The sequence below is a fragment of the Heteronotia binoei genome, chromosome 5 (assembly GCF_032191835.1).
Source record: "Heteronotia binoei isolate CCM8104 ecotype False Entrance Well chromosome 5, APGP_CSIRO_Hbin_v1, whole genome shotgun sequence".
NCBI classification, from domain to species: domain Eukaryota; kingdom Metazoa; phylum Chordata; class Lepidosauria; order Squamata; family Gekkonidae; genus Heteronotia; species Heteronotia binoei.
This window is the reverse complement of record NC_083227.1, coordinates 66,856,184-66,879,567: the sequence shown is the minus strand read 5'-3', so window position 1 is coordinate 66,879,567 and position 23,384 is coordinate 66,856,184. Positions and strand designations below refer to the sequence as shown.

The following is a 23,384-nucleotide window of genomic DNA, read 5'->3' as shown; positions in this document are numbered from 1 at the left end:
GGGCGAGGCAGGGGGGCTTGGATCTTCTCCAGCAGGAGGCAGGGGCACTGGTGCAGGTGGCAGGGGCACAGTTTCTTCTGCAGGGTCCCCAGCACCCATGACATAAACACACTTCCTCAGATACAAACAATCAAATAAAATACCCTCAAGTCCTGCTTATAAGGAAAAGAGAGGCTGGGGGCAGCTGTTACGGAACAGCCATGCAGCGCCAAGATGCATTGAGCTGAAATAGGTTTGTAAGATCAATGAATGGCAGCAAATCAGCACATAAATGCAACAGGTAACAGGGATGTTAGAATGAAACCAGGAACCCCAAGCCAAAGGAATGTCATCCAAAGGACAATCTGGGATATTGAAACTCAAATAATCAAGGCTAGTAGCTCTGGAGTTTGCCCCCTACAATTTTTTTGACCTCCCTTTTGCTCAAGATTCTATGGCACAGTATTTTTCTAACCTGACAAATCCCTTACATCGCAGAGCCTTTATGCTTGCCAGATTTAATCTTTTCCCTTCAGCTGTCTTGAAAGGCAGATATAAGGGCATTCCTTATAAGGAAAGAGTTTGCTCCTGCCTCTTTAAGGAACCTGATTCTATACAACATATTCTCCTTCACTGCTCTCATTACTCTTCTCTGCGCCACTACTGGATTTGTCCTCTTCTCCCCTCTTCAAACCCTTTGACTGATAATAATTTAGCCTTTTTGTTATCTGACAAGTCTCCCGAAATCACTGCATCTGTGGCTGAGTTCCTGTCATGGGTATGGAAGTTAAGAACTAGAGAATATAAAATATAGATCTATTCTGCCTACCTGCTCTGCCTTTTTAACTTCAGTGGGTTCTGGTTGGTGGTGACCCTTTTTTCACATTTTTAGGTGTCAAGTTCTTGGACTGTTTATCCCTGTTTTATTGTATTACTATGCCATTAAAAGTTTGTTTGATGATGATGAAAGTCATCCCAGGGTACATGTAATAACAGACTCTCAGCATGTACACACTTCTTCTCATACATTGAAACAAATTTCCTCAAATATTACATTTCATTGCTAAATGAGGATTAACACATTTCAGAAATGCTTCAGTTTCTTATACCAAATGGAGTTTCCTGAATTTGAATTTATTCACAAACACATTGAAAGCACATTGCAACTTCACATCCTGACTTCTTTCTTTTAAATAGTCCTTGTATCCTTTTATATGGATATAACAAAGATTTCCATTCAAATTCTCTCTGAGCAGACAAGCTTTGACAGTCGAAACCTCAGATTCCCAAAATCAAGACAAATCAATACCAAGATATGCTTGCTCACCTGTTCATTTTCAACATTGTATATGCTGTTAAATGCCAACAATTCCTTTCTGATTCAGTAGTAGCAAAAGAAGATATCCTGCCCTATACTCTGAATATCAGAGTCTCAGAGCGGCTCACAATCTCCTTTATCTTACTCGCCCACAACAGACACCTGAGAACAAACAAAGCAATTGATCTAGCAAATAGTTACTTTTATGGCTCTGAAGGTGTCAACAAATGCTAATTTCAGGGAGACAGGATCTGCAGCTGGAATTGGGAATCACCAGAGTTAAAATAACACCTGAAATTAGTCTGCATTGAAAATACACATCGAAAGGATAATTACTGAAAAGGCTGTATGAGGGGGCCTGTGTGAGGCATCACTGAGCGCCTGTGCAGTTGAGCAAGCCTTGCAAAGCAAGCTGTTATGCAGAAAGAAGCAAGAGATAGGAAGCAGACGACAGCCAGTAGCAAGAAGATCTCTGGATATATTACTTGCAGGCATTAAAAAGATAGCCATGTGCAAGGGTAAAAAAACACCAGGACACGTTCAAGAAGCTTGGAACACTGAAAGGCATAAATTACAGCTCCTTCTGCTGTTGGAATGGACTAAATACACCATGCAACAGCATATACATTAATTAAACTGCATTAATTAATATACATTAATTAAACTGCTCATCTATCACACCTCCAACTGTATTGCCCTGTTTATATCAGACTGGCAAGTGAAGATGCAGATGTATCCCACACCCAAGAATTTTATCTAGAATCTGAGTTAATGGTTAGGTAGCACAAGATCCAGAACAGAGTCTTTGTAAAATCAGGCTGATGACTGGAGAAGGCAACAATGCAGAGAAACTGCTCACTACAACATGCTGGCCATTATACTAGCAGACTTTTGCTGATTCTTCTATTAAAAAGACCATGAGGGGTTGGAGAGATACTGAAACCCATTGATGCAAAGCATAGCATAGCTTCTAGAATTCTAGCTATATTGTAGAAGTTGTGAAAATTGAGTCCTAACATCAGCAAGCAAACTGTGTATTAGATCTTGAGTGGAAGCTGCTTATTGATTGATACGATAATCTCTTCAAATCCTTAAAATATTCACTGATGATATTATGCAGAAACTACTATTTTAATGACAGCCATACTTGTTTTCACTAGTTGCTTATCAGCTACAGCATTACCAATGGATATCCACTTTTCTTGGCAGCAAATCTTCAACTTAAAAGTTGAAAGAAAATATCATTGACTTCATATTAGACATACCAGGCGTAAAAGTATTAAGGTATCTCACTCAAGCCCCCCTCCCCCCCCCCAAAAAAAAGCTACAGAACATTTGTAAGATATAGTATACATGTTGTTTAAAAACTGTGTAACACATTACATGAACTCCCCAGGGTGACACTTCCTGGTAATTGTAGCTGCTGCATAGGTAACATAGATGATGCAACAGCTTCCAAAACAAGTCATCTATACAGAAAGTCCCTTATTTTTCACAGGCTACCACTGCTGCAAAGCATATGCAAACATATTTTGTTAACACACTGATGTCAACACAAAATGGCTTTAAAAAAACTTGTATGTGCTCCAAAACCAGTTTTAGGAATGATGCAATATTTGTGCAGAATGAGACTGAAACCCATCTTTCCCTATTCAACCCATTTGGCAAAAGACAAACTGAACCACATCAACAGTGCAGTTCATTTCACATAGTACACTGAAAAATCAGTTTATATTGATTTAATTGCATGAAATTCAGCCCCTTCCCAGACAGACAGCCCTTGAGGCAGCTAGGCAGGGGGCCATGTTTTGTGCCCATATGTGCTTTTGGTGGGGGCAGAGCTGAAGGTTTCTTAAGGCAGCTCTGATCTTGACTGCACAGTCCTGCCTTTGCGCTCGGGCACACCTTTGTCGGCTCCTTCTAGTTCAGTGGTGTAAAGCAGTGATGAGGCAGCATGGAAGTATTGGCCACTGTGTTGGCCGCAGCAGTATTCTGGGCATGGCTTTGAAGCAGCAGCAGCAGCATTGGCTGTTGACACATCCTCCCCTTGCAGTCTGGTGATCTCCCTGTGGGCTTTCAGGCTCCCCAAGCCTGTTTCTTTTCATGGATCATGAGTAGGGTGGCCACCTGGGTAGGGCTGCAGCCCAGCCTTACTTGTGTAGCCAGCCTAGTGGTCAGGGTTTAACCTTTCCACGTGGACTGAGCAAAGGTCCAGGTAGGGGAGATGATTTTGGGTCTTGGCTTTACAAGGGCCTTTGGGTGTGCTGAAGCCTGGGCTGTAGGAGCTAACAGCAATATTTTCTTACAGTGGCTGGGCTGCTAGTTGCTTCATGGGAGGTAGCCATTTTAAGCCAGCCAAACAGCAGCCTTTTCTAAGCTCTGTGAGACTTGATTGGGCTGAGTGGGATGGTTTGCAAGAAAGGCCTTGAGCCTTCTAAAAGGAAGCAGTGAGCTTTTTTTTAAAAAAAAAAAACCTAAAACGGGTGGCCAACTGTAGCTCTCCAGATGTTTTTTGCCTACAACTTCCATCAGCCCCAGCCATTGGCCATGCTGGCTGGGGCTGATGGGAGTTGTAGGCAAAAAACATCTGGAGAGCTACAGTTGGCCACCCGTTTTAGTTTTTTTTTTTTAAGAAAAGTTAAAGAGGAGGAAGGTGGACAAGACTTGGACGAATTTGTTGCATAATAATAATAATAATAATAACAACTTTTTATTTGTATCCCGCCCTCCCCGCAAGCAGGCTCAGGGCGGCTCACATAGCTTTTTGGGGGGGAAATAAAAAAACAGTATGTCTGCAGAAAGGTCTTCAAAGCAGCCAGGTATCTTTTCTGTACTTCTTTAGAATGTACTTTGAGAAATGTGTGCTCCACATTTACTTCAGTGATTCCCAGCCTTTTTGGCACCAGAGGAAATATGAGGCACTACATTACATGGTTGCCACTTCTGTGCAGCAATATGAGCAGGTGGAAAATAAACTTACTTACTTAAAGAGATTGGCTAATTTGCAATTAAGGATTATATCTGAGTTATTATTGTTGTTAAATAATTGTTGCTTTTACTATTAGGGATAGATAGTCTTTTGTTGTGGTCACTGGGTGTACCACAATGACAAATAAAGTTAAAGTATTTAATTTTATTTAAATATATTTCTATGTAGAGTTTAATTTCTGTAATTATTGTTTTTCCTTCTTAATAAAGGTCATTGATAACAAAATGGTCACTTCTTGTTGCATGTAAATATGACATATTTTAATCCTAAAATAACAACAAAATATCATTAATGGTTATCCACAATTATAAAAATCTGTGGTGCTTTACATATTTTCCCATGTGGGCTTTTTCCCATATGGACTTTTTTCTGTATGTGCTTTTTTCCATGTGGGCGTTTTTCCGTGTAGGCATTTTATCTTGTGGGCTTTCTTCCTGTGAGCATTTATGTCTGTGTTTTTTTTCTGTGAGCTTTTTTCAGGTTACCTGGCAAACAACCCCATAAAAAGTCTGCTGTGAAAATGTGATGTGACATCATCCCGGAGTCGGAAATGACTTCTGCTTGCGCAGGGGACTACCTTTACCTTTTCCACTCAGAGAAGCCATTATCACTCTCCAGGTGTCTTTTGTCAAACAGGAAAAGTATTACCCATCAACAATACCTCCTGCTAATGCAAACATCCCTAACTTTTCATACCTATTTTCTTAGTTCTGAACTATTTGTGTTGAATCCGTGCTTTTATCTTGTATGCTTGAGTTTTTCTTCAATAAAATATAATTTTGCTTTAATTAAAACTCTCATCATTGACTAAGGAGCTCCTAGGAAAACTGACCCTGGTAGACATAGGTTATTGATCCCATGAAACCTTTTGCCGTCTTGCCCACCTAACCCAAATTTGATAAATTTATTCAAAATAGCAATTTGGCTAACAAAGGGCACTTATTTCCCTGCTTGCCCAATCATGTATTGTATATCTCTGACCATTCCTCCCCATGAATTGCTTAGTCATGGTTTATAACATATCTAAAATTCAAGAGTTTGGTTGACATGCTTCTCCCTGATTTTTTGTCAAAGATTGACAGGCAGGGACAAGCCTCAGGGCTTCAGGTCAGAATTCTCAGTAATATTGCAAAATAATACAAAGTAGGACTTCAGCAAATGTCCTACTACAAAAAAAGCTCTATCAGAATCTATATGAGAGGTATGAATCAAACAAGTCAGGGCAGCATACAGAATCACGAATTAGGAAGAGAGGAGACAGAATAAGAGATGAGAGATTAAAACATGGCAAAGATACAAGCCATAGATTAATTTTCAGAACAAGAGAACAGAAAGTTGACATATTGCCTTCTCTGACATATTTTTCAGATTTTTAAAAAGTTTTATTGATTTAAACTACAAAACAGAAGCATTACAGAGGATACATAAAAAGAGGGAAAAGCGGGCTTTACAGAGTGGGAAAACCAGAAACAGAAACCAGTACAAATATATCAATTATAATTCCACCTCCCAATAAAATGCTCAAATCTTTCTACCTACAAATATAAAAATCTCCTTAAATATTACCTTCCTTTCTTCTTTTACCAGAATAATAAAAAAAGAATAATTCTTTTAATAAACTAGTGAAGCAATGTAAATCTAAACAGTTCTTCTTAAACACAAATTAAATATAACCAGTTAATAAAAAAGATTTTTTCTTTCAAGACTGTCTCAACGTCAAATTTATCTAATTTAACTTACGCCTATAATAAGCACAAATGAAGTTGTTGATCTAGCAAAATCCTTATTAAAAGAAGAACATGAAAATCATTTCTTTGTTCATATCAAATTACATGAGATACATCAAATACAACTGAATGCTTTGTCTATCTCCGTCTAAACCATTTCTCCTGCTAACCTATTAAAAGCAAGTCTGCCAAATTACCAAGTCTAACAAATTCCACAGGGTGCCTTTTCACCCTTGATCCTATTCTTACATCATTAGAAGCAGTCTCACTAAATAGGCAAACTGTCAATACATCTACTATATAGAGAATTATGTTAACTAAACTCATTAACATCACTTCTTCAAGATCTCTCTTATTCTTTTAAACTTTAACATCTGTTCATTATTAATGGTTACATGTTTGCTTATTCACCAGGAAAAGAAAAAAAAAGAACCCAGATTCCAGAGTCCTTCTTAAGAACACAAGAGAAGCCATGTTAGATCAGGCCAATGGCCCATCCAGTCCAACACTCTGTGTCACACAGTGGCCAAAAAAAATTATATATATACACACACACACTGTGGCTAATAGCCACTGATGGACCTTTGCTTCTTCCCAAAGATTAAAAAGTTTTAAGTTCCTTTGATTTCTGCACCCAAATTGTATCCGAGGCAGCCCATTTATCCACAGTTTATCTTTTGGTATCACCTTTCACTTCTTAGTCAGAGTTCCTTGTTCAGCCATTCACCAAAGCAGAAGCAAAAAAATCCAAAATCCTTTTTCCGAATGGCCTTCCAAATCCAAATTTGTTGACTGAAGTGCAGCTTGTCTCTTCTCAACATGGCCTGCCCCCTCAACCACAGGGGGAAGAATTCATCGCCATTTTTCCTTCTCCACTTGATTTTACTGCAGCTTAACTTCCGGGCTAGTTTTGAAAGTGCGTCAGAAGAGACCATCTTATTTTTCCTTTGTTGATTTTGCATAGTAACAGTTTCCCCTTCTACTTTCACTGCCATCAATTCACTCTCTTTAGTACTGGACCCCTGTAGATTTACCATTTCATTAACTGTCAGATCTTCTTCCCTCAAATCATTAGCTGTCAGCATAAAATAATCTCTAAGAAGCTGCATAAATGAAATAAAATCTTCCTTCAAAGATCTGAGATTTGCACAAATATCTTTTCCATGTGCCATTTCATTAAACAGCGCCATATCAAAACTCAGTGTCTTAAAACAGATTATACATTCCAAACTTAGTCTCTTAGGTCAGATTGTACTTTCGCTTCTCTCCATTCTACAACAGCTTCAACTGAAGTTTTAGAAGGCATTCTTTCAGTTTCAGTCAGGTAATAGAGACAGAGCTTTTTCCTGTATATCTCCTTTGTGTTCAGATCGTATTGCAAATTCTTGATAATCTCTTTGATATATATCCAATTAAAGTCCGGGTCAATTTTAATAATTATATTCAATCCAGTTTAAATAGTTAAGACTGCTTGTAGTGTTTCGAGGCCTTTTGAGCTGATCTTTGAGCTAGTCTTTTGTTGTTATGCAGAGTGACCCGTCGCGGGGGGGGGGGGTAGAGTTAGAAAAAACACCTACTTAAATAGAGTCGTCGCTTTAGAAGTGGAAAAATGTTGCTTTAAAGATGTACTGAGGAAAGTGAAAGCATAAAAGCTGTCGGGAGTTCTTTTTCTGCTGATACCAGCTTTCATGGTCGCGGAGCTTCAGGACGCATGATGAGCACAGATGGCAGTTTTTGCGGACCCCTCCCCCCGCCCCCTGTGAAGTTCCCATGCCGAAGAAAAAGCCCTCCAGGCTTTTCCTATGGGGGTATCACTTCTGTGACACCCCTCCAACAGCCATACTCAGAGTTGCCGCAGGGAGAAGATCTGCAGGCAACTCTGAAGCCAAGATGATGGATCCCGGAACTTTGACATATTTTTCTACCACCTGCTTCTTTGCAACTTGTCTGGACATGCCCACCATCACCTTGACCCTTCTCACAGGATTCTACAGTGATCTTGTTAGAATTATAGAGGTCGACTCAAGTGCGGGGCTTCCCCCCCCCCGGGGGCCACACTGGAATAGAGTTCCGGAACCTCTTCATGGTAACAAAATTCTCAAAAAAATTTAAAAGTTCATGAGGGGCACTGGGAGAGCATGCCATCACTTGTGACATCACAAAAACATTAAAATATATATATATATTTTAAGATTTAAACCAGGGGGTGCCCAGTAGTACAGTGCAGGGGAGTTGTTGCTCTTGCCCAGGGCTATGAGCCTGGTGAGAGTCTGGGGCAGGTTTCAGCTGGGAGAGAGAAAATCAACTACAACCACCCAACAGAGGTTTTTCTTCCCTATCAGCATGTCTAAAGTTTGTAAACTGCTTTAAAGTAGAGAGAGGCAAGTCTAGTCCGTAGCACTTGAAAATGATACAGTTTCAAAGAATTCCAGCACCTCTTTTTCTGGGAGCAGGGGGGAAGCCCTACTCTTGTGTATATCAGCAGTAAGTTAAAAATAGGTTTCGTTTGCACTTGCAGAACACAGTTTATGGTTATGGTTGGAACAACAAAAATTCATGCTTATGATGCTGTAGCTGTTAACTAGTACTTAGAAACAATCTGCTTAGTTCAAAGCCCCTGTCTTGCCCTGAATTCTCACTACATCCTAAAATCGTAATATCTGCAGAAGGCTCCACCTCTACAGGAAGATACTGAAGATCAGAAACTCACCAGTTACCAAGCACAATAAAAACCTATACCTTGCCATATGCCAATTTACTTTGCACATTTTTTATCTATAGCCCCAGTTATACAAAATCTCACTGAAATAGGTTTAGATTTAGTGAAAGACACGTAATGGTTATGTTTTAGCAGCATTCTGCCATGCTGCTCTCTTCTTTCCACAAAGCACACAACTTGTCCAGACAAGCAATAATTACAAGTTTTCTATTTTTAGTACAGCACAACACTGCCTATTCTGCCCAACTCAGCAAGACAATCCTTTCCCCTCTGCTAACCTTTAATGCCATTCCTTCTCTGTGCTGTTGGGTGAATGCTCCCTGACAGATGTGGGATGACCCACTAGCTCTTCATTAACTGCAGCTGCAGCTCTTTTGCTTTTGCCTGAACAAAGAATCCAGAGAGCTGTCTGCAGTCTTTATTCAGTCCTTAAAGCTGGATATCAATGCCAACTTCACAAAGATAGAGCATGCTGTCATGCTCACTGGGACTAGAATTCCTGCTTTTGTAATACAGAGCATTCAAAAAGCTAGAATGCATCTAGAAACACCCTTGCTATTTCACACGCTTGTTAAACTGCACTGAATCAATGGCATAGGTTGCCAAATATTTGTGCCAAGCAGTTAAATTTGCTTTGCATTAAATCCCAGTTATTTAATTACAATAATAAACTAGGTTTACCTATGGGAGTTCTGGGTTTAATCATGGCAGGGAAGGTAACTTCCATTATGACTTCTATTACAACTTCCATTACAAGCCCCCCCCCCCCAATAAATATAAGCAAAACAAATTACTGATTGCTTTTTCCACCAATAAATTCTTCCACACACTGTATGATGTAGTGGTTAAAAGAAGTGGACTCTAATCTGCAGATCTGAGTTTGATTCCTCACTCCTGTACATGAAGCCTGCTGGGTGATCTTCGGCCAGTCACAGTTCTCTCAGAACTCTCTCAGCCCTACCTACCTCACATGTTGTCTGTTCTGGGCAGAAGAAAGGAAAGGTGATAGTTAAGCTGCTTTGAGGCCCCTTAAAGTAGAGAAGAGTGGGATATAAAAACCTACTCTTCTTCTAAATTTAACTGGTATGTGTTTGAAAACTTTCTGCCCATGCTGGAAAGCAGTTTGCATAAAATATCTTTGATCTCATTATCTGTGCTACTCTTTAGAAGGCATTTAGGAAAAGGCTGTAGATTTCTTGAACCCTGAAAGGTATACAAAGGTACCTCCCCAAGAAAGCATAAATACATATCTTTCAATTTATTGTACCTAATTAGACCAAATTTATTAATAATCCTATGCTGAAAGACATATCGATAAACATCAGCAACACCCAGACAGACATATTATTTTGATAAGGACTTTCATACTAACTGAAGTTAATATAAATGGATTACAATAATATTTCCAGAACATCTATAGTGTCATTTTTTAGACTGTTTTTAGATTATTTAAATATTTAATTGTTAACTGTATTGAACTGTATAATCTTGTTTTATTGTTTTAATATGGCTTTTGCCATGTCCTGTAAGCTGCCCTGAGCCTGCCTCGGCGGGGAGGGCGGAGTATAAATAAAATTCATTATTATTATTATTATTATATTCTTCAAAGGGATTAACTTTCTTTAAAAGTATCATAAATTTGAGTTATAGTAATATTTATACGCAGTGAGCAACATTCCTAACTACCGCTGCCTAGTTACTTCCTATTAAAATGATCAAGCATTCACCACTTGGGCTACCCAAAACAGTGGCTCCCCTTCCAGAACTTCTAGTGTCTAACCGTTCCTACAGAATACAGTTTGTTTCAAACCTTGCACAGACATACTATTAACATGCTCGATCATCAAAGTGTTGCTAGAGGCAACAACTTCTCTAAACATCTTTTTTTCATATACCAAACTATTCAAGTTTCACAGTAATTTATTCCACCATTTACCAATGAACGTGACCAGCTGCTCCTGAATTTGTCCCAATGTTGCTGTTCAGGTATATTCACTCCCCTTCTCCTTTGGAAATTGTTTCCCTACATTTCTCTGCCCACAAATAAGGTCAGGCTTCTTTCAGCTTATTTACCTTTTTTTTTTTTTTTTTTGCTGGACAGCAGCAAGCATTTTGCAAGGCATTTGAATTTCTTGCTACTGATATAAGGGTTTCCTTCTCGTGAGTCTTAAATCTGTCGTCCCAGGTCTTCTTGGCCAACTGCCTGGGATATTCTGCTTCTGTAAATTCTGCCATCTCCTCTAAAATCTACTTCTCTGCATTTTATATCTCATTGTAAGTCATACTTTATTTCTTTGCAGCACTTCTTATGTTTTCTTGTCAACATTAAATCACGGGCATTTCTCAACTGGAATGTGAACTCATGCAGGCACACTTCCTTATCTGGGAGAAACATTATCCCCTTTTTGTCTAAGAAGGCAAGGATGTGAATTGCAAGAGAAAGGCTGCATCTGTTTCTCCAGTTCTCACAGATAGGACTTATTTGTGTTTTCAGCCTTAGCTTTACACCATACAATGCAACTATGTGGTAATCCAAATGTCAAAATTGTACTGAGTTGCCCATTTAAATCTACCTGTGATCAATGAGTCAGTGGAAAACTACTAGCATAAAAGCAATAGCTCCAAAGAAATCCAAGCTGCAAGTGACTGATGTAATCCAAACCATCACATAAATGTATATTACCTTGCTTTATTATGTAAATTAATTTATCAGGTGGAGAAAAAGAAAGCACTTGGGGGAGGGGGGGGGGAAATTACCAGGTTAACCTGCAACAATGCTTTCATTTAATTGGATTGCTGCTGCCCAGCAAATATATTGATACTTAGGAAACAAAGGCAAATGATTTTCATATGCTGTATCGATCACATAAAATATTTAACTATCTTTTAGCTCAATAGGTTGTGGTGTGGATACTTAATCAGGGACAATATTAGCTCTCATATGCCTATTGAACAGAGAAAAAGAACAAAAGTATCAGTTCTTTTTTTTGGGGGGGGGGTAGCTTGTGCCTGAGGATTATCACATGGCACAGAAATAATTCTAAGAAAAAAACAAAGAAGGGAAAGAAACTTAACCCAAAAACTGGAGTAAGAAACCCGAAAGGTTAATATGAAATTAAAGGGCCAAACATTAAAAACAAAGTGTAAAATAAATCATAAACCAACATACATGTATTTATTGTAGAAAGCTAAAACCATTTAAGGGTCATCATAAGCCTCTATCCTATGTACAATCATAAGACCATAATGGGAACCCATTCAACTTGACCCGATGCGTTACAACCTAGACTGGTCATCTTCAGAGATCAGAAAGGTAAGTACACATATTGGCTCATAATACAGAATAGAATAAAACAACAGAACAATGCTGGACCACAAGGAAATTTAATGAAGTGACAAAAGCTTAGAGATATTCTTGAGGCCTCTTATCTACAGTCTTATGACTTAATCAAGGGCATACATATTGCATCCAGTGTCTTATAGTATGTCACATGGTCCAGAATTGATCAAGATAGGTGTAAGGTCAGAGCCTATGTGCCAAGCATTATGTTAACTGAAATAATTCTAGAAATGTAAATTATCTAGGAAGTTTTAGCATTTTAGACTTCTGCATAGCAACAATATTATCACGGATTTCAAATTGTTATTATTATTGCTGTTTGTTATAAAAGACAAACATGACTTTATCTTTGAGTGCCCACTAATTCAACTGAACTTTTTATTTCTTCAAATGGGTAAGAAATATTTCACATCCCTTCTCAGCCTTTTGACTAAGATCAAGCGCAGAGATATTTAATATCCATAAATGGATTTCCTCCCAGTTATTTGGACTGCAATATTAAACACATTTACTTGCAAAAGATGATCCTTTAATTTCCAGCAATGTAATTCCAATTAAGTGTGCTTGCCCTCACAGCCTAGAGAGATACATCATCATTTTTACATACAATGCATCAAGAAATAGGTCAGATATAAATATGATTAAAGTAAGATCCCATATGAATCACAGGCTTCAAAGGATCTCCAATAAGTTACACATCAACATGACATGTAAAGTAGTTCTTCAAATAATTAGACTGAGTGCAAGATTAAGATGCCAAATTTCTTTCTGCAGAGCTACAGGCTATTCCATATTCAAAGAAACATACCAGGGCGTTTTACTAATTAAAACAACAACAACAAAAGCTGTCTCCTGGCATGGAATGCACATTTGCATATATAGCTCCTTGAAATAAATTGCCCCTATTTATTCATTAACCAGATTTATACCCCACCTTTCTGCCTTGATCAGGACCACCAAGGCAGTAAACAGATTAAAAACATATGCAATTAAACATACACCTTAAAAGCATTAAAACTAAATTAAAACTCATAATTAAAACATTTAAAACCAAGCTAAAATACACATATAGTCCAGTATAATAGACCAATTAAAACATAGAGCAGGAAGGAGGCACCACTAAGGCAATGCCAGGCAAACAAAAAAGTCTTTGCCCACTGGTGAAAGATGGCAACAGAAGGGAATTGTCTCCAGAGTTTTAGTGCCATTATCAAGGATGGCCCTCTCCCAACTTGCCACCTGCAAAAATCTAAGAAGGTGGGAATGCTAAAGCAGGGCCTTCAACAATGATTGTAGCAGTGGGACTCATTTGAAGAGGAAACTACGGGTATGTTGTTCCCAAATGATATAGAGAATGGGTTTCAAATTCATTTTTTATGAGGGCCAGATCTGACACAAATGAGACTTTGAGGGGCAAGCCTTGTGCGTCATAAAATGTAATGCCAGGTAGCAGAGATATAAACCTTATAAAGGATACAGGCAAATAATTAAATATTTTTTTTAACTTAAAATACAAACATGCTTAAAACTCTTGCAATATTTTGCTTAAAATGGAAAGGTAGGGGAATAGTGGGATTTCACAATGCAATTTTAAAAATAAAACTTAAAGAAAAAGCCCATTGATCATAGCCGAAACTAAAACTATAAAATGCTCTGAGCCTAGGAAAACATGACATGGCTGGGCATTGCAAGTTTCTCTCCCTGCCCCCCCCCCCCCAGGTCTACTCAGATTGGCAATGGTTCTCCAGTGTAATATTCCCCTTTGGTTGTGGGTTACCAGATAAAAGTATGTACTCGGCACCAGTTCTCTGGTCCGTTCAGCAGAGACAAGCTGGCTCAAAGCATCAACCCTTTATTTGCAAGGACACAACTCCAGGAAGCAACAGCTTCAGCTGGCCGTAAGAATGCTGGAAAGTGAAACAGAGCTCCACTCCATTAAACTCATTGCAGCACAGACAAAGTTGCAAGAAAAATGTGGAATGGATTTTCCATTAAGGTCTCTGGGCCCATATGGACTATCTATCTGGGCTCATATGCCTTAATGGAAAATCCATTCCACATTTTCTTTGCAGCTTTGCAAGCCCAGAAGAGCTTCCTTCTGCAGCTGGCAAAGACAAGCCAGAAGGAGCTGGGAACTTCAGCAGCCTGGGAGCTTCAAAAGGTGCGGACACAAGGGAAAGGAAGGAGAGAAAAGAGCCGTGGGCCTGATTAAGCCATGGATGGGCCAATTCTGGTCCACAGGCTGGACATTTGATATGCCTGAAGTAGAGCTTTAGATGTCAGTGTAGACAGGACACGACTGGAGTCTTGGGTCCCAGTCAACATCTTGGCTGCAACATTCTGTACTAGTTGAAGTTTCCTAACAATTCTTAAATGCAACCCCATATAGACAGCATTTCAGTAATCTAATCTAGATGTAACCAAGGCATGCCATATAGCAACCAAATCTTTTCTGCCCAGGAAAACTCATTGAAGCTCATAAAAAGCCACAGCTTTTTACTGTGCCACTTGTTTATCCAGCAGTAAAACTGTGTTCAAGGGTATCCTTACTACAGACCTGTTCCATGAAGAATGGGCGACACCTTATATCCCATGTCAGACTTTCTGCTCATCAGTAGAACTTATTTCTTGGTGGGATTAAGCTTCAGATTTCAAACCTTGCAAACCATTCATAAATCTCATACAATCCACTGTTGGATCTTATCCGTTATTCAGGAAGCACAAGTGAGGGCCTGCAGGACTTGCAAAGGGAATTCCATCCCCTCACTCTCCAGCTGAATCTAAAGTGGCACTTGAACTCTTCTGTAGCCACCACTGGTACCTTCCCTCTCCCCACCACTCTCTGTGGTTCACTTGGTCAGCTCCAGGCTGGCCCACTGAGGCTTCCTTCCCTGCCTCCCTACTCTCAACAGCTCACCTGGAGTTGCTCTGAAAGGGCCCACCAAGGCTCCCCCCCAGCTCTTGTCTAGAGCTGCCCTGGGCCAGCTGCCCAGGTTTTCTTCCCCCTCCCTGCCAGGGGCAGCGCTGGGTTCTTGCCACCTCAGGCCGCCACCCCATCCCTGCCCCCCATAGGGGGTCTTTAAAAGGGGAGAGGTGAAGCTGCTTCTGCTGTCTCCCACTAGACAGAGAAGCGGCAGAAGCAGCTGATCTGCTCCCCCCTCCCATTTAAAGATCCCTGCTGATCAGCTGATCAGTGGGGGTCTTTAAATAGTGGAGAGGGGGTCACCATGTGGTCTCTTTTCTCTGCCTGAGGCTCGGGCGGGGAAAGAGGCGGCGTGGGACCTCTGCCTGCCTCTCAGGCTACCTTCCCTCGCAGAGGAGGTAGCCTGAGAGCAAGGCTGAGCTGCCTCTTTCCTCTGTTGGAGTCTTGTGGAGGGGAAAGAGGTGGCTCAGCACCAGCTAGCGTGTGGAGAGAGGGTATCTAGTGGTGCCCAAGACAGCTGACTACATGGCCTACTTCCATACGGCAGGCATGCTCCCTGCTCTTAGCAGCTGATCCAGAGCTGCTTCAAGCAGGTCAGCTGAGGCTTCCCCTACCCTGCCTCTCTTGGTGGCTTCCCTGAAGCTGCTCTGGGTGCACCCACTGAGGCTCCCCTATCCCTCCTCCCAGGCTTGCTAGCAGCTCCAAGGCTCTGTCACTGCTGCACCTACTGGCCCCCTTTCCAACTGCTCTATGGAAAGTGTTGCCTATACATGCGCAGACAACACTTTTTTTACATGGGGCAGGAATTTAAACCCCCAAGTGTATTTTAATAACTTTTCAGATGTTTTGTGAACTGAGTGGATCACCCAAGTTTGCAGAAAAGCCTGTTTGAGGTAAGTGTGGCCCTTATCTGCAGATTTAGGAATCCACAAATGGGAGTACACATGGGCATTAGATATATAGATACCTAGAAAATGAAGCTATAATGTTAACAATTTGGGGAAAATATTTCCATGGTTCTCAGGTTAGTAACATTAGTACAATGAAAAATTCGGAAACAAAAGACAGTTATGTGTAAAACATTAGAAAGACTAAAATAGATTCGGTGGTATGTTGAATGAAGGTGGAGCTTGAAATGTTAACAATTAATCTACCAATGAAGGAAGGGAAAATAGCCTCCAGGTGAAAATATAAAAAAAAAACCACAGAATTTATTTAAAATGTTGAAGCCTTGCCCTATCTCTGAAAACTTAAGGCAGCTAACAGCAAAAGCTGAAAGGACACAAACACCATGATCATCCATAATAAGTTAAAACCAGTATACACATAAAACACAGTTAAAACCATAGCCATACAGCTCATCAAAAACCCTGGAACAAAAGACTCTTATACATCTTCCTTAAGGTGGCAAGTGTTGCACCCACTCTGGCAAGCCTTTCCAGAGGAATGGATGTACCACAGAGAGTGTCTGGGACCTAACTGTTGCCAGAGACCATGTTAGGTGAGGGCACCACAAGGAGAAAGCTTGAGGAGTATAACTGGAGCAGAGGGAACAAAGCAGTAGACGAGTGCACCTTTAAGACCAACAAGGTTTTATTCAGAATGTAAGCTTTCATATGATCTTAAGCAGACTTCATCAGACAAATGGGAATGGACGCAGCAATTCTTAATATAAGTATGCAGTGTGGAATCATGGGAATGTTTTTAGCAGATTAAAAGAATCATTAATAGGATCAATGTTTGTTAGTATAGGACAAAACAGGGCTGAAAAAACACTAGGTGATAAAAAGTAGACTGCTGTCATTGGGGTGCCATAAATCTAGGTAATATTCTGGCTTTGTTAGTTTAAACAGAGGACATGTTTACGCAAGAGATTATAACATCCATATAGTTTGCCATAGAATGGGTTGGTATATGCAATAAGACAAACATATACCAACCCATCCTATGGCAACCTATATGGGTGTTATAATCTCTTGCGTAAACATGCCCTCTATTTAAACTAACAAAGTCAGAATGTTACCTAGATTTATGGCACCCCTACGACAGCAGTCTGCTTTTTATTACCTAGTGTTTTTTCAACTTTGTCCTATACTAACAAGCACTGATCCTATTTGTGATTCTTTTAATCTGCTAAAAACATTTCCATGATTCCATACTGCATACTTATATTAAGAATTGCAGCGTCCATACGAAAGCTTACATTCTGAATAAAACTTAATTGGTCTTAAAGGTGAACTTGTCTACTGCTTTGTTCTATTGCTTCAGACTAACACGGCTGCCTACTGGGATCTATCTACATGGAGCAGAGGGGTAATTGATAAAAAGTGCTTCAAAGGGCTGAGATCAGAAAGAAAATGTGGATATTAATTTGGAAGCCAAACTGGAAATTGGTCCACTTAAACATTATAACTTTGCTGAAACTCATTAATTATCACCCATTCCTATGATATGGACTCTGGGCATTCCAGTCAAAAAGGGAACAGCCTCCTGAGACCTTTAGAGATGACGAGAAATGCCTGAGCCAACAGGTTCTCCAGCACTGAGAATTACTAAACAGGATCAAGGAGGAACCATCCAACTTGTAGAAACAGTCCCATATGTAAAGTGATGTGAACTGCAAAACATGATGTTGCTGCCCCTATAAGTGGAATAGCAGCGAGGGTGGAGATAGAAAAGGACTTGAAAGGAAGAGCCTAATGTAATCTTTCTTGTTCATTTGTCCTTTCTCAAGGGTGCAGCACACAAGTTGGTTTTGAAAACTAGCAAATAAGTTACAGTCTGTATTCCCAAGGGCTGTGTATGAGGAACACTAAACAGTGTGAGGAAATTGGCCTTTAAAAATAACAAGCCATTTAGTGTTAAACAAGCAGACAGAATTTTCTCAAGCATGTACTGTCATTTTCCACATATTCTCTCACTCTGCTCTGTTCTGCAAGATTTATAGACCAGATATAGTAGGAGAAACTGATTTTTTTTCCTGGGCAAAATGATAAATGTCAGTATTTTAAACACTGAAGTACTTGTGACCAACACAAAAACAACTAAGTTGTCCACTAATCCACCAACAGGTGATCTACTTTCAAAAGCCTCTGTTTGTTAAGAGCTTATACAATGAAGCTGATGAAATCAAAAGAAATAGAAGTGCTACACTGAAAAGTGGGCCAAATCATGTAAACATTTGCAGAGTACTTCTTTAAAAGTCTGTTAAAAAAAAAACTACACTAAGTCTTTGCTTGCATCAGCAGTGTTCTTGACCAGATGCATCTTCTTTGTGTACTCCTCAAGCTATACATGTCCTGAAGTTATCACCTGAACCTGGTTTCTACTGAGAAATATCTTTCTATTAATGCTGCTACAGGGGTGCACCAGATAATAAGACTGCAACTGCTGGAGACATTCTGAATCACTGCTGACTCAACCATTTTCTTTCCACTCTTTCTTCAGCCCAGTATATAGTCAGGAGCCTTCAGATCCAAATCAAAATATTTTGTTCTGCTTTGTTCCTCTGACAATAATGTTTGCTAGAACTTGGTAATGTCAGCTATTTTATACATAAACATAATATAAAGCCAAGCTTTGAATCCTTTCACAGGCATACAGTCCCTTCTAGGGCTGCTCTCTACTGCTGTCTCCTATGTCAGATTTTCATTCATAAAAGAATGGACATAGTCAGCGGCTCAAATCGTCTGATCTGTCCAAACAACTGGAAGCTCAACCTCACTTCCCCAGTGACTGCAAACTTTGCTATGTGACTCATCAAAATCACAAGCTCAGACTTTCCACTTAAGAGAGAATTGCAGCATATTTCAATTTGAGATACCCTGCAGAACTATAATTCTGTTTTGCTTTCACTAACTTAGGAGATCTGGTTTGATCAGCAGCCTACACATATACACAGATAGCAGAAAACAAAAGGGGTCACAAATCAGATTGTAAACTCTGATTTTGGGGGGGGGGGGGGGTTAAATGGGAGCATATAAGCAGGTCTACTCAGAAGTAAGCCCCATTTTACTCAAGGGGGCTTCCTCCCAGGCAAGTGCTCTTACGATTTTAGCCTTTGTTATCAAAAGGCCTGACCATATAACTAAGTATATCATATTTAGCTAATATGATATTTTAGAGCAATATAACAGTCCCCATTATGCTTGCTTATAATCATTACAGAAATGCTGAAATTACAACTAGGGTGGGGAAATAAATTACTGTAATATTCCTGTATACACCATCAGCACCACAAATACTCATTGCATGAGCTGCTGCTGTTGCTTCTTCTTTTTTTTTTAAACAACGTCTGCTGACCCTTCTTTCAATTAGAAGAAAGTGCTTGAGGAAGCAGTTGCAGAAAACAGACAACTTTAAAATACATTTATTATGCACATATAATGCAAACAAGTCTCTTTCATGGAAGCAGCTAGTTCTACACTGAAATATAAGCATAAATTCATAATCCAGAATGACTCAGACATGTGGACAGGGTGAGGGGGAGATGAATAGAGAGGCTGCCTTAATTCTCTATTACTTCTTGCAGTTAAGCTTTCTTTATTTTGCTCCCAGGACCCTCAGAATGTGAGGCTATTTCTGCACTATTCACGGTAACCATCTATGACAACATAATCTTGTCCTTGGCAATGAGACACTTTCATACTTCACTACCTATGGTGTTGATATACGTTGAGACTTATTGCCTATTCAGGAGGGGGGAAAGAGGGGGTATTTGCACATCAGTAGATGCCTTCTGCACCACATGGTTTCATTCAACTTGTATAGTTTACAGGCTTCCAAACAAGGAGGCTTTAGAACTACTTATCCCAAATAGGATGGAGCATTAGTACAACAGGTCCTCGGATACCATAATCAGACCACAGATCTATTACGAGTCAACTGACACTGAGAAACAAATGGGGAGATACCAGAAAATATATTATTTAACAGCATATCCTCCTTATTTTCATTCAGCTAACAACATTCACTTCCACTACTGCTGCAACCTGTAATTTGCAAGTCAGCTTCAATGCTTGTGCTGCCCTGATAACTCAAATCTGTGATACTTTAATATACAGTTATTCATATTATAATGACTCAGATCATGCAAAAATTAGAAGTAAACACACTTCAAATGTTGTACAAAGGGGAAAAAATGAAGCCTACTGGAAAATGCAATTTGTTTTAGAAACCAAGCAAGTCTGTTCCCTTCTACAACAATTCCCAGGTCTGAACATACCTCTCAGCATTACAAGTTCTCTTCCTTTCTGCACAGAGTTATGAGTTATGGAGAGCATTTCTTAAAACTACTTTAGTTTCAATACTCTATAGAGCATTTCTTAAAACTGCCCCCTCTACTACATTTGACACTAATTTCCCCCTTATTTGGAGTGTTCATGCACTTTTTGAGCCTTAGAAAACTAATAGTCTTTTCTGCAAATAAGTGTCCTGTTTAATCAGTTATTTTTCATTTACTTCACCACATTCTGTTTTGCACATTTGCTGAAATTATTTTGTCTAAGCAGCCGACAACGGCCTGAAGATGAGGGTAGTTTTGCCTATCATCTTCAAAAACTAACAAATCACTTAAGAAAACACTGATTTAAGAAAACAAAATATATATTTTATTCCTTTGCTTTCTTAACAGATATGAAAAGGAGACAATCCTAATCTATTTGGTTGGTGAGAAACGCAAGCCAGGCTTCTAAGCAAAGCACTGCTACAGTTAGATTCTGCCCAACTCTCATAAAAGAAACTACATTTAAAAAAAAAATCAGCTTGCTTGCTTATATGAATCACTAACCACATGCCTGTAGTTTAAATAGCCAGCAGAACCTACAAACTGTAAACAGATTACATTCTGTCTTGCCTGTTTCATTCAACAAAGAGCAATGGAACAGAAAATTAAATGTTGGCAAAGTCACATCCACATGCAGCTATGGAAGAAAAACTGGTACTTACAGAACTGTAAAGTAAAATGTCCCAGTTTCTCTTTTACATGTTACAGCAAATCAAACAAAGATCTCAGCTCTCGTCAAGTCACTGCTTCCACTACACTGATCAGCCAGGCAGAACAGGCCCTTATGGATTGTCTATGCAGCAGGGAGATAATGGAACCATATTCTCAGCTGGGACTGGAGATGCCTAACCGCTATCTACCAAGCACTGTATGCCTCTTCACAAGCATTAATCAGGGAGTACAGTTGTTCCACCGCTTTATGCCTTCCCCTCCCCCAAGGACTTTCACAATTAGCACATGAATCAAAGATGCACACATGCAGAGAGCTTGTACACATCTTTTACTGGATATCTGAACACTAGTTAACTGTATTCACAGATCAACAATATTAGACTTCTATTTAATTGAAAAACACAAATCAAAGGCATGCAGACCAACAGGCATCAGTCTACATACAAGGTTCCTGCAGTTCACTTATATTTGAATTCTTACTATGACCAAAAATGGATGATTTTATAAATCTCTGCAATTAAATTATATATATTTATACACAAAGTTGAGAGAGATAGATGCCTGTGTCAAGCCTTTCTTGTAGTACTGTTATAACTATTGCAGACAATTCTCTATGGTGTCACCATTTTCTTTGTTTGTATTAATACAATGCTCAATTAATCTTTGCACACTTGATCAAATCAGACTTTGGCAGGAGGAAAACTAGCCACTTTTTAAAAAGAAGGTTACCTGTTTGAAGGAGCCCAATGGTGCAGAGTGTTAAAGCTGCAGTACTGCAGTCCTAAGCTCTGCTCACGACCTGAGTTTGATCCCAGCGGAAGCTGGTTTCAGGTAGCTGGCTCAGGTTGACTCAGCCTTCCATCCTTCCGAGGTTGGTAAAATGAGTACCCAGCTTGTTGGGGGGAAAGCGTAAATGACCGCGGAAGGCAATGGTAAACCACCCCGTAAAAAGTCTGCCATGAAAACGTTGTGAAAGCAACGTCATCCCAGAGTCAGAAATGACTGGTGCTTGCACAGGGGACCTTTCCTTTTCCTTCCTACCTGTTTTGACTATATATGATTTTTTTTTGGGGGGGGGGGCAAACAAAACAAGGAGAGGTTTACCACATATTCTAAAAAAGTATGATACTATTTCACTTGTGTTATGTTACAAACATAAAATACTCTTTACACCAATTTCTAAATCTAAAGAATGCTATATTTTACAAGACATAAAGACAGCAATTCAACTGAATTCTGTGCTTAGGCCCATTTACAGAGGCACAGAAGAAGCAGCCAGAGACACTCATCTATTGTTCCTTGATTCTGTTCCATTGAATGATACCTCCCCTCCTTGGCTTCCAAATGCAATTATTGAGCCTACCAAGGGGAGAAAAGAAAGCAACTAGGTGCCATTCATCACATTTCTAGATCCAGATCCAGCGAAGACCTCTCGCTCTCTCACCAGTCCCAATTGTCATCACCCTTATATTATCAGAGGGAAGGCATTCTTCTGTCATGTCTGAACCAAGCTACAGCTGAGGACTCTTTGTATTGCTAAGGCTATCCAAGAAGGGAAGGCAGCATCCAGGCTGTCAATCCAGCACCTCTGGACCAAGTTCAGTGGAAAACGTCTTCCTAGCTTTCCAGTGGCATCAATAGGAAGACAGAAAGCAGCCAAGGCGCCTGTCCATCGTGTCTAGATCTAGCTAAATTGAGAATTCCACACTTGATTTAAATTTTAATTGTTATTTGTATGGGTTTTTGGTTCCTATGAGCTGCTTTCAAAACACTTCTTGGTTGGAAAGTGTGAGAAAAATATAATAAAACAATTTATTTTAATGGGCTAAATGCATTTAATTGTGTTAGATTGTAGCCACATAATATCTTGGTTTTCTGGTTTTAAAATCAGACATAGATACACTGAGAGGCCTCAGTTATTATGCTTCTGCCTCAATCTTCCTCCTGCAAAATGGTCTTAGGCAGTGACGAGTTACAGGACTGTCCTCATACTGTTTAACATGCCCATAATATTTGGAGAATTCTCCTTTCTACTTCCCTAAAATTCAAATCTTCCAATAAGATCCAGAGTTTCCAGCCTGAACCCAATTCCATTGCAGCAGAGACACTGACCTCTTCTCAATGCAAAAACATGCATAAACACCCCCAAACCTTTGCAGATGTTTTCTGGATCCTACTATTTACCCCAACATCAGGGTTTGTCTATTCCCTCACTCTTGCTGAAACTACTGAACCTCCTCACCTTGGACCTTACACCTCATAACTGCTTTACTGAATCTATGCCAGCTTCCACATCCTCATGGTTGATTCACTTTCTGGATAACCAACTCCCCCCTTTTGACTGAAATCACTGAACTTCATTCCTCATTTGAATCCTGGAATTTCATTCTCCTCATAATAAGCTCTTGCACTGGACTTGCACCCATTGTTTCT

The 23,384-nt window shown here is 39.7% G+C and overlaps 1 protein-coding gene across 3 annotated transcripts in view; it reads right to left on the bottom strand.

Annotated features, from left to right (window-relative positions):
• LOC132572476 (contactin-4) overlaps nt 1-23,384 on the bottom strand; it is a 706,005-nt gene that overhangs the window by 577,201 nt on the left and 105,420 nt on the right. The window contains exon 1 of one of the 3 annotated variants that reach the window (XM_060239573.1): nt 20,942-21,138. The exons of 1 other annotated variant lie outside the window; for it this stretch is intronic. The gene's annotated coding sequence lies outside the window, so the exon portion shown is untranslated. Of the gene's footprint in view, nt 1-20,941; nt 21,139-23,384 lie in introns of those variants that run through there. One more of the 3 variants, XM_060239570.1, reaches the window with a different exon arrangement.